This window comes from Amblyomma mixtum, chromosome 7 (genome assembly GCF_055824585.1).
Source record: "Amblyomma mixtum isolate Tamu chromosome 7, ASM5582458v1, whole genome shotgun sequence".
Lineage (NCBI taxonomy): Eukaryota > Metazoa > Arthropoda > Arachnida > Ixodida > Ixodidae > Amblyomma > Amblyomma mixtum.
The window spans coordinates 74,871,162-74,886,606 of NC_143018.1; positions in this window are offsets into that span (position 1 = coordinate 74,871,162).

A 15,445-nucleotide genomic window follows, 5' to 3' on the forward strand; every position below is an offset into this window, starting at 1 on the left:
TAGGCTTTGCAACTCAGGATCTGAGCGCTTCTGCTGCGCGAAACTACTGGCGCTTACCGATCCTAAGAAAGCGTCGTCGTCTTCCTCTTCCGGTGCTGCGTCTACGGGGGCTCGCGATAGGCAGTCTGCATCGGAATGCTTGCGGCCAGATTTGTAGACTATAGTTATGTCGAATTCTTGAAGACGCAGGCTCCAACGAGCAAGGCGGCCGGAGGGATCTTTCAAATTGGCCAACCAGCACAGAGTATGGTGATCGCTCACAACCTTGAATGGTCGTCCGTATAGGTAGGGGCGAAATTTGGACGTGGCCCAAATAATGGCGAGAAATTCTTTCTCTGTCGTGGAATAGTTGGCTTCGGATCTCGACAGTGAACGGCTAGCGTACGCGATAACTTTCTCCTGTCTGCCATTTTTCTGAACGAGGACCGCTCCTAAGCCCACCCCGCTTGCATCGGTATGAACTTCGGTTTCGGCGTTTTCATCAAAGTGCCCGAGTACAGGAGGGGACTGTAAGCGGCGCTTCAGCTCGTTGAAAGCTTCCTCTTGCGGCTTTTCCCATTTAAAAGGCACGTCAGCCTTGGTAAGTTGGGTCAAAGGTTCAGCGATGCGCGAAAAGTTCTTGACGAATCGCCGGTAATAAGCGCACAATCCAAGGAATCTGCGTATAGCCTTCTTGTCATTAGGCTGTGGAAACTTTGCGATCGCAGCCGTCTTCTTGGGGTCTGGGCGAACTCCATCCTTGCTTACGACGTGACCAAGGAACAGCAGCTCCTCGTAGGCGAAGTGGCACTTCTCTGGTTTCAGTGTCAGACCAGAAGGCTTGATCGTTTCCAGCACTATCCGAAGCCTTCTGAGGTGGTCTTCAAAGCTTGAGGAGAAGACAACAACGTCATCTAAGTAGATAAGGCAAATCTGCCACTTCAAGCCTGCGAGCACCGTATCCATTACTCGCTGGAACGTCGCTGGGGCAGAGCAGAGGCCGAATGGCATCACCTTGAACTCGAAGAGTCCGTCTGGTGTGATGAACGCAGTCTTCTCGCAATCTCTTTCGTCGACTTCAATTTGCCAGTAGCCGCTCTTCAGGTCCATCGATGAGAAGTACTTAGCGTTGCACAGCCGGTCCAGTGTATCGTCGATGCGGGGGAGGGGGTAGACATCCTTCTTCGTAATGTTGTTCAGGCGGCGGTAATGTCTGCTGTCTGCCAGCTCGTCGAGGAAAGCGATCGTCGTACCTTTGTTTAGATGCCGGTATCCTTCCGTGAAGTTGGTTAGCAACACCTGGGCTTGGCCATTTCGGATTGCGGCGACTCCCCTCGCGACGCCCAATCCTCGATCCAGGAGTAACTGGGTGTTCCCCTCGATAATGCCTTCGGCATTTTCGATGTCTCCAGTACCTATGCCGACGAGAACACTTGATCGGGGCGGCACGCTCAATGCTTCATCGAGGACGTTTAAGGCAACGTGATGAGTCGCGTCCGTCGCAACGGGTATGGCTTTTTCCGTGGAAAGCTTGATCGACTTAGATCGAAGGTCGATGATCGCCCGATGTTCGTTCAGGAAGTCCATTCCCAAAATCACGTCTCTCGAGCATTGCTGTAGGATCAGGAAGGTTGTCGCATAGGTTCTCCCATTTACAGTAACTCTCGCGGTGCAGCGTCCCGACGGCGTAATCAGGTTGCCACCTGTGGTGCGGATCAGCGGGCCATCCAAGGTTGTTGTTACCTACAGCGAGTGGGCCACTCATGACAGAGTAGTCAGCTCCCGTGTCCACCAAGGCAGTAACCGCGTGACCGTCGACCGTAACTTCAAGGTCACTTGTTCGCGTTCTCGTATTGTACGTTGTCTTCGGTGTCCGATCTCGGCTTCGTCGAGTAGTGAGGCTGCGGTGGGCGTGCTGCGACGTTACTTCACTGGGCAGCGGAAAAAGCTTCAAGTCTGGCCGCGTCGTCGTCGTCGTTGTCGGTGTCGTCGTCGTCGGTGTCGTCGTCGTCGGTGTTGTCGTCGTAGTTGAGGCATGGTCTTGAGTACTCGTCGATGGAGGATCTTTGTCATTGCGCTTAGAAGCAACCTCACCTCCAGAGGCTGCTTTATTTAGTTTAACCTTCGGGGGCTGGGGGAGCGTCCACGCACGGCGTAACCTCGGCTAGGAGATACAAAGCGCGGGGACGATGGCGACGGGGAACGTGATAGGCTCCTCGGCGATGAGTATTCTTCCCGACGTAAAAACTCCTCGATTTCGGCTGGTCGCTGGCCGGGTCGGGGTCGTGGAGCGTCGTAAGAGAACCCTCGGATGCCCAGTCTTCTGTATGGGCAGTGCCGGAGGACGTGACCGGCTTCGCCACAGTGGAAGCATAGTGGGCGGCGCTGGTCGGGAGTTCTCCACTCGTCGCATTTCCTCGGCTGCGCGCGTCGCTCGTAGGACGGGCGGGTTGGGGCGAGTGGGCGGCGGTCCAACGCAGCTGGCTGTGGGCGATAGGGGCTTGGGTCCCGTCGTCGAGGTGCAGGACGGCGCACAGCTGCGGCGTAAGTCATGGCTGGGGGCTGCAGAGGATGCGTGGGTGTCGGCGTCACACCCAAGGCCTGTTGAACCTCGTCCCGGATGACGTCAGTGAGAGATGAAAGTTGCGGCTGCGTTCCCGTTGGCAGCAACCGTCGGAGCTCCTCTCGCACAACTTCACGTATAACCTCCCGCAGGTTATCGTTGTTATCGGTGTCCATGCAGCTTGCTGAAAAAACGCACTGCTGGCGGTCGTACTGGCGGGCTCGGGCGTCAAGAGTTTTATCCATTGTGGATGCCTCTTCTACAAATTCCGCGACGGTTTTCGGTGGGTTGCGAACGAGGCCGGCAAATAGTTGCTATTTAACTCCTCGCATAAGCAACTTCACCTTCTCTTCTTCCTTCATGCTCGCGTCGGCACGCCGGAAGAGACGCTTCATTTCCTCAGTGTACACAGCAACGGTCTCGTTTGGGTGTTGTATGCGAGACTGTAGCAGCTGCTGGGCTCTCTCCTTTCGCACGACGTTCGTGAAGGTCTTTAGAAGCTGCTCCTAGAAGGTTTCCCAGTTCGTGAGCTTAGCTTCTTCATTCTCAAACCAGACTTTTGCTGGTCCCTCCAAGGCGAAGAAGACGTACCTAAGTTTCGTGGCGTCGTCCCAGTTGTTGAAGATAGCCACACTGTCGAACTGCTCCAGCCATTCTTCGGGGTCGGTGCCAGGCGAAGCGTCGAAGGTTGGTGGCACCCGGGGCTATTGAAGAATGATTGGAGTCGTCGCCTGGGGCAAGCTCATGGCAGACGTTGCGGCTGGCTTCCGCTTCCGGGTAGGGTCCGGCAGATTCCCGAACTCTGGTGCGTCCCCTTGCAGGCGTCGGCTAGCGCGGTGGACTGGACTCAGGTCCTGCGGTTGATGACTCAGAGGGCTGGCGTCACGGCTTGTAGGGGGTGTCCGGTACATGGGAGGCTACCCCGCACCTCCACCAAATGTCACGTTTTAGTGACGGCAGTCCAGCGGTCAGGAAGACACCAGAAATACTTGCAAACGAAGCTCTTTATTAGGGCTGACTTGCGCCCGCAAAAGAACTGAATCACTCGGTGGCAGCGTAAGCAACAAGCGTGCTCGTCAATCGTCGATCTACGAATGTCCGCCGCTCCCGGCATCGCTCAATTTAAAGCCGGCAAGGAAACTTCCAGATAACAAGACAAGATCATCTACAGAAATCTGGAAAAACCTAGATGCAGCCTTTCATGGCTGCAATCAATCGAGATTAGTGTGGTCGCTTCTCGCGTCACGAACAAAAGTGATAACAACCCTTTCCTGCAGCCTTGAGCGTGAACGAACAAACACTACAATGATACGTGGCAATACGGTGTCTTCACTCACTCTCATCCTCCTCCATTCCCTTCCGGCGAGGTTTAGGTGTCCACCGAAAAATGAGAGACAGATACATTTCATTTCCTCAAAAACCAATTTACCGACGAGCGAGGCGTAGAACCGAATGGGCGATGGCGTTCTATGGACTCCTTGGTAGCGTTGCAAGACGCTGTCGCGTTCCACTCTTAGGGGCGAAGCTTAACGTCTTAACCACACATCAGTGACCACACTTTAGGTAAAAAAATTGCCCCCCTGAATTTTAAGGCGGAATCCTTTAATGCCTCATCGTTGTCAGCAAGAGCTGTCGACAAGAAATGTCGCGCTTTTCAGCTGGTCGAAACGGTCGTAACGTCTCAGTGCGCGAATTTCAAACGGGGCCAATTGTACTTTGGCTACTAACCATGCAACCAATTAAAGGGATCGTATAGTGATGCTCCAAGTAAGTTTGAGTTTAGTTAATTGCTTACTTAACCAATTAGTCCAATTAACCTTTCTAGTAAGACCAGACAAATAAATAAAACCGAGTAAGAAATTGGCCGAGCTTGGGAATCGAACCCCGGTCTCCGGAGTGCGAGTCGAGCACGCTACCACTCCGCTATGCCACCTCGACGGCTTGGAATGAACAAAGGTGCGTCTAGTGAATACGGTGTCTTCGTTCACTCCCATCTTCCTCCCTTCTCGTTACGGCGAGGTTCAGGTGTGCACCAAGATATGCGAGACAGATACATTTCCTTTCCTCAAAAAACAATTTACTGACGAGCAAGGCGTATTTATCCGCGTTTCAGATTGGTCCAAATTGTCGTGATGTCACTACGCGCGAATTTGGACGGGTGTCCACAGAAATATGTGAGACAGTTACTGCGCAACTTTCTTTCGTCAAATACAATTTTCGACTGGTGTCTACTGAGATATGCGAGACAGTTAATGCGTAATTTCCTTTCCTCAAATACAATTTTCATTTTCTTCATTACGGCCCCTCTTTCTTCTTTCACTCCACTTCCTCCCTTCCTGTACAGTGCGGATCAGGTGTCCACCGAGACGACAATTACTGCGCCATTTACTTTCCTTAAAAAGCGTGTCGTTCAAAGGGCAAGGCATCGCGCCGAACGGGTGGTGGCGTTCAATGGACTCCGTGGCAGCGCTACAACACGCTGTCGCGTTCCACTCCTAAAGGCGAAGCTGAAGCGTCATTAATTGGCAGTTAATTAATGCACCAACAAAATGTGAAGTGAACAATCGTGTAGCAGAATGCAGCACTCAGGCTTTCGCCTTTCAGCACTTTAGTCGCTAAAGTTCCTCGTAATTTTTTGTGAGACAGTTACGGCGTAATTTCCTTTCCTCAAATACAATTTATTTTCTTCATTACGGCTCCTCTTTATCTATCTTCTTTCACTCTCACTTCCTCCCTTCCTCTACGGTGCGGTTCAGGTGTCCACCGAGATGACAGAGGATTACTGGGCCATTTGCTTTCCTCAAAAAGCGTTGCGTTCAAAGGGCAAGGCATCGCGCCAAACGGGTGCTGGCGTTCCGTGGACTCCCTGGCAGCGCTACAACGCGCTGTCGCGTTCCACTCCTCAAGGCGAAGCTTAAGCGTCATTAATTAGCAGTTAATTAGTATTCAAGCATTAATCAGTAATTAACCATTAATTAGTAATTTGTCATAACTTAGTAATTAGTCGTCAATTATATGTGACGCCACCAGTGCCACAGAAACAGCGAAGGTGGTGCGGAAAACGCTTCCGCCTCTACCCACTTTAGACAGTCAAAGTGCCCCCTGAATTTTTTTTCTTTCAGGAACCAGTAATTTCAGAAGAACAAGCAGTTCCGTTATGAATGAGACAGCGTCTGTCCTATCCTGTCTTCCTGCGCGCACGTCTTAAGAAAAAGAGTATAGCGATGAATTGCTTTTTTTACAACTATAGCACCGCCGCGTGTTCTGTACGAGTTATGCGCGGAAAATACGAAAACGCATCTCTCTAGAACCACATTAAAATAATTGTGCCGCTTGTTGTAGGCAAGCAGACTAAAGCAACGCCAATGCAATGAACGAGGCGAGTCTGACATAACGAAAAAATTAACACTGAATTGCTTCCCCAACACATTTCACAAAATGTACCCCGTTGCTAAATGCAGTGATAGGGCGGATCTTTCAAGGGCCTCGAAAACACTCTCACTCGTAGATATCATTTAACTTTCCTCATTTTTTATCAAACAGCACTATCGTTTCACCTTAGTTATTAAATTACAATAGTTGTTGATTACTGTGGCAGGTTTTCCTGCCTTCTTCATCCTTATTGTTCGGAAAAAGTAATTTAATTTCCGCTTTGCATTTTTGCACTCCTTCGAAGATTCGGCTTAGGTCGCAGTATCAAAACACTTCGTGACTCCTGGATTTTTTTAAAGCTGAGGTTGTAGGCTGATTTGCTGTCTTCTAGCTGAAATTATCCGCGGCATCAAGATTTGAGACACTTGTTTACATGCGATTTTTGCCTATCATATCCTCACATCCCTCACTTCATCCTTGTCAGATGGTTCTTAAGGGCATTTTTACTACGAACAATACTTTATAGCATAGGCAGACAAATGGTTTAGGGGGGTCTAACTTCCCATAACGACTCAGGCTATGACAGGGAACAGTACATGGCCTCTAGAATTTCGGCTCCATCGAAATTCGACCGCTGCGGCCGGGATCGAACCCGCGTCATTCGGGTCAGCAGGCGAGAGCTATAACCACTCAGCCACCGCAGCGGCTGCATAGGCAAATTAAATGTTTATGCACGTGAGACCGGCATCGAAATGTAGCAAAACTTTGCATGGAATTTGCTTCTTGAACATTCATTGTGCCTTATATTTCACCTCGAACCATCACTACAGAAGGCTCGAAGCAGCAGTACAGTAAGCAGAGCCTGCCCTAGTGAAGGGCCAAAAAGTTGCAGATGCAGACTGTAAATTCTGTACAATTTTAATGCAGTGATATTGTAACGCGGCGGCCAGCCGAAGAATGAGGCGTGGTGAACGATGGCTATGAGATGATTTAATGGCCGCTGGCCTAGCGCGGGCGCTCGGTCCCGCGCCACTGCCAGCCTAGTCTTCGTCTTCGTCCGGATCTCTCGTCTTCCTGTGGCTCCCATCCCGTCGTGTGGGGTTATGTGAAAAACTTCTGCCGCGCTACACAGGTCCATATCGTGTATTTCGCGCAGTGACCGACTTAACGTATGAAATCACGCCGCTGCACCCAAAGTCGACGTCCGCTCCACTGACATCCGAAGTCGTTCATGTGGCTCGCCTCAAGCCCTATCACCTGCCCTCGACATCACACGCCTAACACGCACCGGGACGTTGCCTTCAGCCGAGGGGGATAGTGTTACCGGTGAACTGGTTAGTGAGGAAGTGAACGAATCGTGAACGAAGAAGTGGTGGTGCGCTGGACGACGACGACGTTGACAGTGGGTAGCTGGGCCCTCGGAGTCTGAGCTGAGTGCGGGCCATCTCAGAGCAGCCGCCAATACAGACTTACCGCCGTAACATCCCCGTAACAATATGTTACAAATGCTGCTTCGAGGGACAGGTATAGGCTCAGACTAGTATCCATAAAAGGACACTAAGTGAAAGATATAGACAAACAAGATTTTCGTTGCCTGTTCTTTATTTGATAATGTGTGTGAGTTAGAAAAAAAAAACTGATTTGTTCAAAGTAAACAAACGTCCACAGATGAAAAATGTTTTTTACCAATGCAATTCTGATTTCGCTGTCGATACAGGGAAACGTTGGTTGTGATGGCACTGGTAGATCTTGGAACATGTTGGAAATTTTTATTTATTTATCAATACTGTAAGCCTTTCACAGCCGCAAGCAGCAAGGGCACACAAAATAGAAGGATAATTTCAGAGAACTTTTGGTGACAAGCAGTAATACAGCAGTATCGACAGCAACAAGACAGTAAAAAAAAAACGTCAGGACGTTTAGCGTCAGGATGCTAAGCGTGCAAACACAGGCCACAATGAAATAAAAAATAATATTCAGGAACATGGTACTTATTAGAATCAGCCGCAATTCTGACAGTTCGTTGAACTAAGACTGCAAATAAACTGCAAATAACACCAAACCTCACGCCACAGGTGTGCACAGAAAACAAATTAATGTAGCCGACAGCGCGGGCTCACATGAGGCGTCGAGCTGACAAGGGTTCGCACGGCGCTGCGCCTGAGAAGTCAGCTTCTCCACGGAGTGTTGAACACATGACGTCACGAAAATCATGTGATCGCCTCTCGGCGAATGGCGTTCGGAGCGGCGAGGGAAAACAGACGCGCAACTCTGCTACCTTTGGTAGCATATACAGTAACTCTACATGGGGCGGTGAGCTACCGACTGCAGAACTACAACTTTTGGCTAAATAATAATAGAAAAATAAACGCTATCCGATAATCAAGAAAGTCCTAACTTTCAATATTCCGACTGTAAATTGCAACAAACGAGCAGAAAAGCATTTAAGTGCAAAGTTTGCCCAAAATAAGAGATGGGTTGCCCTCCTATTGGTCAAGTAATGAACACTACAAAAACTAATATTTCGTAATTAACAGGCGCACTTTCAAAAGTAAATATCTTTCAAAAAACTATTGCTGCTTGAACACTTTAATAGGTTTTCAATGGCATTTCAGAAAAGTGAAACCTTTTATTGGCGTCGTGTGCTGTTGCGTTTTAATTACTATGACTTTTGCACACTGCGTTCGCGCGAAAGTTGTCTGCGCACACACGAACAGCGTTTTCGGAATGAAACATCTCAGTAGTGCCACTCCGTGTTCCCGAAAAACTACGACTCTCTCGCAACAAGTAGCTCACCGCCCCATGATGCTTTGAGCGTCCATGGTGGCTGAAGTTCAGCGCCGCCAGCTTTCCCTCTAGGTAATAGTAAGAAACTCTGTTTTGCACTAAGTGACGCTCCATTAGAAAAGGGCCGTGCACTGAGCAGCCAAGGTCGTTGTAGTCTGCAGTTTATCAAAGCGAAAGAATTACATGGCCCATAGGGAACAAAACGCGGCGCCAGCGTTCACCAGCAGCAGTAGTCAGAAAACTGCCAGATGACGTCACCGTGTTGTACACAGAAAAATAACACTTCTTCCTAAGGCGCAGGGGATTGAAACCAGGACTTTCAGATTGCCGCGCGAGCGTATAAAACGCATAGGCCGAAAAAACACGTTGCTTCTTGGAGAACAAAGGCGCACGTACAATATGCGTTGCCGTAAAACTGTATGCTAACGAATAGTTGTCTAATTAAAAAGCAAGGGAAAATAACTAAAATGTTTTTAAAAATGAAAAATTAAAAACAAAAAAACGGTGCTTTCAAATTCTAACCACGTAAGCAGTCTCAAGTGCCTTCCAAAATATTTGCTTTATATCTCCTGCAGTATACAAACTTCTACACTTCGGATCAAAATCGAAGCACTGATGCTGTGTCCAGTTCTAAAATATCGCAACAATACAATGCAGCAATACGCATCGAGGGATAAAAAATAAAAGGTGCGAAATCGTGCACTAATCTCCCTGCATTAGAAACCAAGCCGTAGAGTATGGATGTACGTCTGATTTTACGAACAATGCGTCTCACGTCACGACTCGTCAAGGATGCTTATTTATCTCGTAAGGCGCATTGTACTGGACTCTAGCGACAAGTATATTCTTGACATTGGCACGGCCATCTGAAGATTTCACTGCCCATGACCTGACACGTGCTCTCTGAGGTCATCTCTATTTGAACATGTGAATGAGCACAGGGTACAGCGATAGACCTTTTCGCTAGCGTGAGTCTGCATATGGCACTTTAAAGCATCTCGTCTAGTCGCTGCAAAAGCGCATAGGTCACACTTGAAGTGTCATTCCCCAGTGTGAATTCGCTTGTGCCTATTTACGCCACTTGTGAAAGGGCACATATTGCACTTGAAGGGTTTCTCGCCAGTGTGCGTACGCTTATGTACAGTGAGGTTGCTGGAGCTTGCAGCTGCAAAAGAGCATCTGTCGCAATTGAAGTGTTTCTAGCCAGTATGCTTTCGCTTGTGCTTGGTGAGATGCGAAGACTGCGCAGCTGTAAAAGCGCACAGGTCGCACTTGTACGGTTTTTCGCCGGTGTGCTTACGCTTATGTACAGTGAGGTTGCTGGAGCTTGCAGTCGCGAAAGAGCACGTGTCGCATTTGAAGGGTTTCTCGCCAGTATGCTTCCGCTTGTGTACAGTTAGAGTGGAAGAATGCGCAGTTGAAAAGGCACACATGTCGCACTTGAACGTTTTTTCCCCAGTGTGCGTACGCTTGTGTACATTGAGGCTGCTAGAGCTGGCAGCTGTAAAAGCGCACAGGTCGCACTTGTACGGTTTTTCGCCGGTGTGCGTACGCTTATGTATAGTGAGGTTGCTGGACCTTGCAGTCGCAAAAGAGCACATGTCGCATTTGAAGGGTTTCTTGCCAGTATGCTTCCGCTTGTGCACAGCTAGAGAGGAAGAATGCGCAGTTGAAAAAGCACACAAGTCGCACTTCAACGTTTTTTCCCCAGTGTGCGTACGCTTGTGTACATTGAGGCTGCTAGAGCTGGCAGCTGTAAAAGCGCACAGGTCGCACTTGTACGGTTTTTCGCCGGTGTGCGTACGCTTATGTATAGTGAGGTTGCTGGACTTTGCAGTCGCAAAAGAGCACATGTCGCATTTGAAGGGTTTCTCGCCAGTATGCTTCCGCTTGTGCACAGCTAGAGTGGAAGAATGCGCAGTTGAAAAAGCACACATGTCGCACGTGAACGGTTTTTCCCCTCTGTGTATGCGCTTGTGTCGAGTTAAGATGCTAGAGACTGCAGTTGTAAAACGGCACAGGTCGCACACTAAGAGTTTCTTACTAGAGTGGACACTATCATATGAGACATTTCTTGAGTCTGCAGCTGTTGAAGCACACGTGTCACGATCGAAGGGGCTTTCGCCAGTGTCCATACTTTCCTGAGGAGTGACATTTGTCCAGTCTGCAGCTGTAGAAGGACCAGTGTCTGGATTGAACAGGCTTTCGCCAGTGTCCATACTATCGTGTAGAGTGACACATCTAGGCTCTGCAGGTGCAAAGTGACCCGTGTCGCAATTTAAGGGGCTTCCGCCAGTGCGCATATTATATTGTGGAGTGACGTTTCTCGAGTCTGCAGCTGTAGAAGGACTCGTGTTGAGATTTAAGGGGCTTTCGCCAGTGTGCGTACGTTCATGCCGAGTTAGCATTGCAGAGTGTTCAGTTGTAACAGGCCGCATAGCGCTCTCATATGGTCGTCCTTCTCGCACATCCCTCTTACGTTCACATATCGCAAACACCGCTGCGTCCTCGGAACATTTAAATGACTCTCCTCCTGTCTCAGGGTGCATGTGTCTCGTGACATCGGCAAAGTTCGCTGAAGCGTAGCCGCAGGAGGGGCAGCTGAACACATCTTCCAATGCAGGTGTCTGCTGCTCGAAGGAATTCTGTTCCATGAGTGGATATGGCGCTAGGGGTCTTCTGGTAGTGCTCACCACCCTCCCACGATGGTTGTCCGCAACGAGCCCAGAACACAGCTTCTGTCGTAGTAGTCAGGAAAGCACGCCGCTACTGCAAATAAAGTTAATAGAATGTGTGGCATTAGGGAAATTCATTTTTTTTTGTCGACTTACTTACTCCGCATTATTTTCTTGAAATGGTTCAAGCATGCCAGATTGTTGGCATGCTTGGCAATAAGTCTTGCAAAGATTGATGCTAAAATAACATACAGGAGTTGAAGATTTTCCGCAAACGCACCAAGTGAACATCTCAAGCAATTGAATTGAATTATTTCCCCAGTGTCACATGGGCACTCGACTAGCTGCAAGAGCAGCTAGTCAAGTGCTTCAACCTCTATAGAGTGTGGCAGCAGACAGCAGTGTTAAAATATAAGCACGCTGATACAAAACATACAGAGATCAAAACAAGTCAGTCATCCTTGCATTTTGAGGCAGCAAACAGAAACGCAGAAAAAGAATGAAGACACATGTACGCGAAAACAAAGGGAAGAAAAAAATCAGTTTGAATGTAGTTACAGGAGTGCAATCAATTTCAGAGTGATTTGCCGGAATTTCAGCAATGCTCATATCAACAGCGTTTAGTGTTTTCGAAGTACGTGGCAATGTGTTTTTAATACTTTATGTCCATATGTAGCAAACGTTTTAACATATCAGTGTTCAAGGTGTCTGCTGTGGGATTGACGACTGTTAGTACGAAGGTCTTCTAAGTGGCGGGGGTGGTTGGCATTAATCCGAAAGGATTTCTTGCATCAAGAGTGATTAATCAAAGGATAATAATTGAACGAAGTAACTAAATGGTTGAATTAGTAAATTACTGATAAAAATTGAAGTATCTTAATTGAATCGACGAATCAGTTGTTGCAGATATATATAAACTGTAAAGAGGAAGATGACCAGCAGTCTTCTTTTTTTATTCGAGAAGTCTGCCATGAGGCATAAGTTGAGAAAAGGGAAAGTGGATTGTAGGGCACAGAAGTCGGAGCAGCAGAACCGGCGCGAGACGCGAGACGAGATGACGATCGGCCGCTGAAGCAGCAGAGCCGACGCGCGGCGCGAGACGAGAGCGTGAACTGTTCTGGGACCGGACCTGTCCTTGCCCGCTCTAACCGGCCTTCACAACAGTCAGTAAAGGCCGTTACATCTTGGTAGAGATGCGGGGTAACCTCCACCAATTAACAATTAATTCAATTACATTCAAATCACTCAAATCAAGTAAACGAATTTAATCAATTATTGGGCGAATAAATAACCGACCTAAATAGTGACTTACATCACACGCGGATGACTTATTTACTGAATAATGAATTAGTAATTCGGTGTGCTTACTACACGCTCTAGCAACAAGACATGTGAACATGTGATAGAACGGAATCAGGGGCATTAAGAGAAATGCTTTCCCATTATTGCACCTAAGAAAACAAATTCACCTCTGGTATTTTTTCGAACTAGGTACGTTCTGTAAGTGTCAAGCAGTCTGAAGTGTTAAGCCGAGATATTTAGACTATACTGATCAAAAAGCTCGGCTGTGTGGACGAAGAAACTCCGGATACATATTGCACGTAAAACTTTCTCCTGAAGCAGATAAATCTTGTTCTCAAAATCTAGTGGTTGTTGCCAACACAAGCTAGCAGTAAGTCAGGTGGGAAAAAGATATAGATTTACACAACAGAAGTTCCACATTAGATATATATTGTCACGTTGTAGTGACGGCAGTCCAGCGGTCAGGAATACACCAACAAGACTTGGAAACGAAGCTCTTTATTTGGGCTGACTTGCGCCTTCAAAAGAACTGTATCACTCGGCGGCGGCGTAAGCAACAAACGTGCTCGTCAATCCTCGAACTATGAATGTCCGCCGCTCGCGGCATCGCTCAATTTAAAGCCGGCAAGGAAACTTCCAGATAACAGGTCAAGATCATCTACGGTAATCTGGAAAAACCTAGATGCAGCCTTTCATGGCTGCGAACAATCGAGATTAGTCTGGTCGCTTCTCGCGCCACGAACAAAAGTGATAACGACCCTTTCCTGCTGCCTTGAGCGTGAACGAACACACACTGCAATGATACGTGGCATTACCCCCCTTCCAAAGAAGCATCGTCTCGATGCTTTAAAATGAAAATAAACACGGACAATGAACACTTCCAGTCCTTTAGCGTTCATAATATGGCTTCAGGCGTACGACATGTACGACTTCCGGGCGTGTGCGGCGTCGCTGAGATGCTGTCGTGCCGTCGGGGATGACTTCGTAATCGAGGTCACCGATGCGACGGAGAACCTTGTACGGGCCAAAGTAGCGTCGCAGCAACTTTTCACTCATTCCACGGCGGCGAACTGGCGTCCATATCCAAACACGATCACCTGGCTTGTAATGCGTGTCTCGTCGGCGCAGATTGCAGCGTCGGGCGTCGGTGTGCTGCTGGTCTTGAATGCGAAGCCACGCAAGTCTTCGGGCTTCCTCGGCGCGATGAAGGTAGGCGGCGACGTCGAGGTTGTCTTCGTCAGAAACGTGCGGGAGCATTGCGTCGAGTGTTGTCGTGGGCTTCCTGCCGTATACCAGCTGGAATGGGGTAAACCTGGTTGTCTCCTGGACGGCAGTATTGTACGCGAAGATCACGTAGGGCAGAATGGAGTCCCACGTCTTGTGTTCAGCGTCGATGTACATGGAGAGCATGTCTGCGATGGTCTTGTTCAGACGCTCTGTGAGACCGTTGGTTTGTGGATGATAGGCAGTTGTCCTCCGATGGCTTGTCTGGCTGTAGATTAAAATGGCTTGAGTCAGCTCCGCTGTAAATGCCGTCCCTGTGTCTGTGATGAGCACTTCGGGGGCGCCGTGTCGCAGGAGAATTTGCTCGACAAAAAATTTTGCGACTTCTGTTGCGGTACCATTAGGCAACGCTTTTGCTTCGGCGTATCGGGTCATGTAGTCGGTGGCCACGATGATCCACTTGTTACCTGATGATGAAGTCGGAAAGGGGCCTAGGAGGTCCATCCCTATTTGCTGAAACGGCTTAGTTGGCGGTGGTATGGGGTTCAGGAGTCCGGCTGGTCTAGTCGGAGGCGTTTTGCGTCGCTGACACTCACGGCACGTTTTCACGTAATGGGAAACGTCGGTAGCTAGCCGTGGCCAATAGTACTTCTCCTGGATGCGGTGCAACGTGCGAGCAATCCCGAGATGTCCTGCAGTCGGTTCATCATGACATGCCTGCATAATTTCTTGCCTGAGATTTTTGGGCACGACAAGAAGATGCACTGTCCTGTTCGGCGCGAAGTTCTTCTTCAGGAGGACATTATTGTGAAGGACGAAGGACGACAGTTGCCGCTTGAACCCTCGGGGAGGCGATGCGGTCTTGCCTTTCAGATAATCAACTAGGCTTTGCAAGTCAGGATCCGAGTGCTGCTGCTGCGCGAAACTGCTGGCGCTTACCGGTCCTAAGAAAGCGTCGTCGTCTTCCTCTTCGGGTGCTGCGTCGACAGGAGCTCGTGACAAGCAGTCTGCATCAGAATGCTTGCGGCCAGATTTGTAGACTACAGTTATGTCGAATTCTTGAAGACGCAGGCTCCAACGAGCAAGGCGGCCGGAGGGATCTTTCAAATTGGCCAGCCAGCACAGAGCATGGTGATCGCTCACAACCTTGAATGGTCGTCCGTATAGGTAGGGGCGAAATTTGGACGTGGCCCAAATAATGGCGAGGCATTCTTTCTCTGTCGTCGAATAGTTGGTTTCGGCTCTCGACAGTGAACGGCTAGCGTACGCGATAACTTTCTCCTGTCTGCCATTTTTCTGAACGAGGACCGCTCCTAAGCCCACCCCGCTTGCATCGGTATGAACTTCGGTTTCGGCGTTTTCATCAAAGTGGCCGAGCACAGGAGGGGACTGTAAGCGGCGCTTCAGCTCGTTGAAAGCTTCCTCTTGTGGCCTTTCCCATTTAAAAGGCACGTCAGCCTTGGTAAGTTGAGTCAAAGGTTCAGCGATGCGCGAAAAGTTCTTGACGAATCGTCGGTAATAAGCGCACAATCCAAGGAATCTG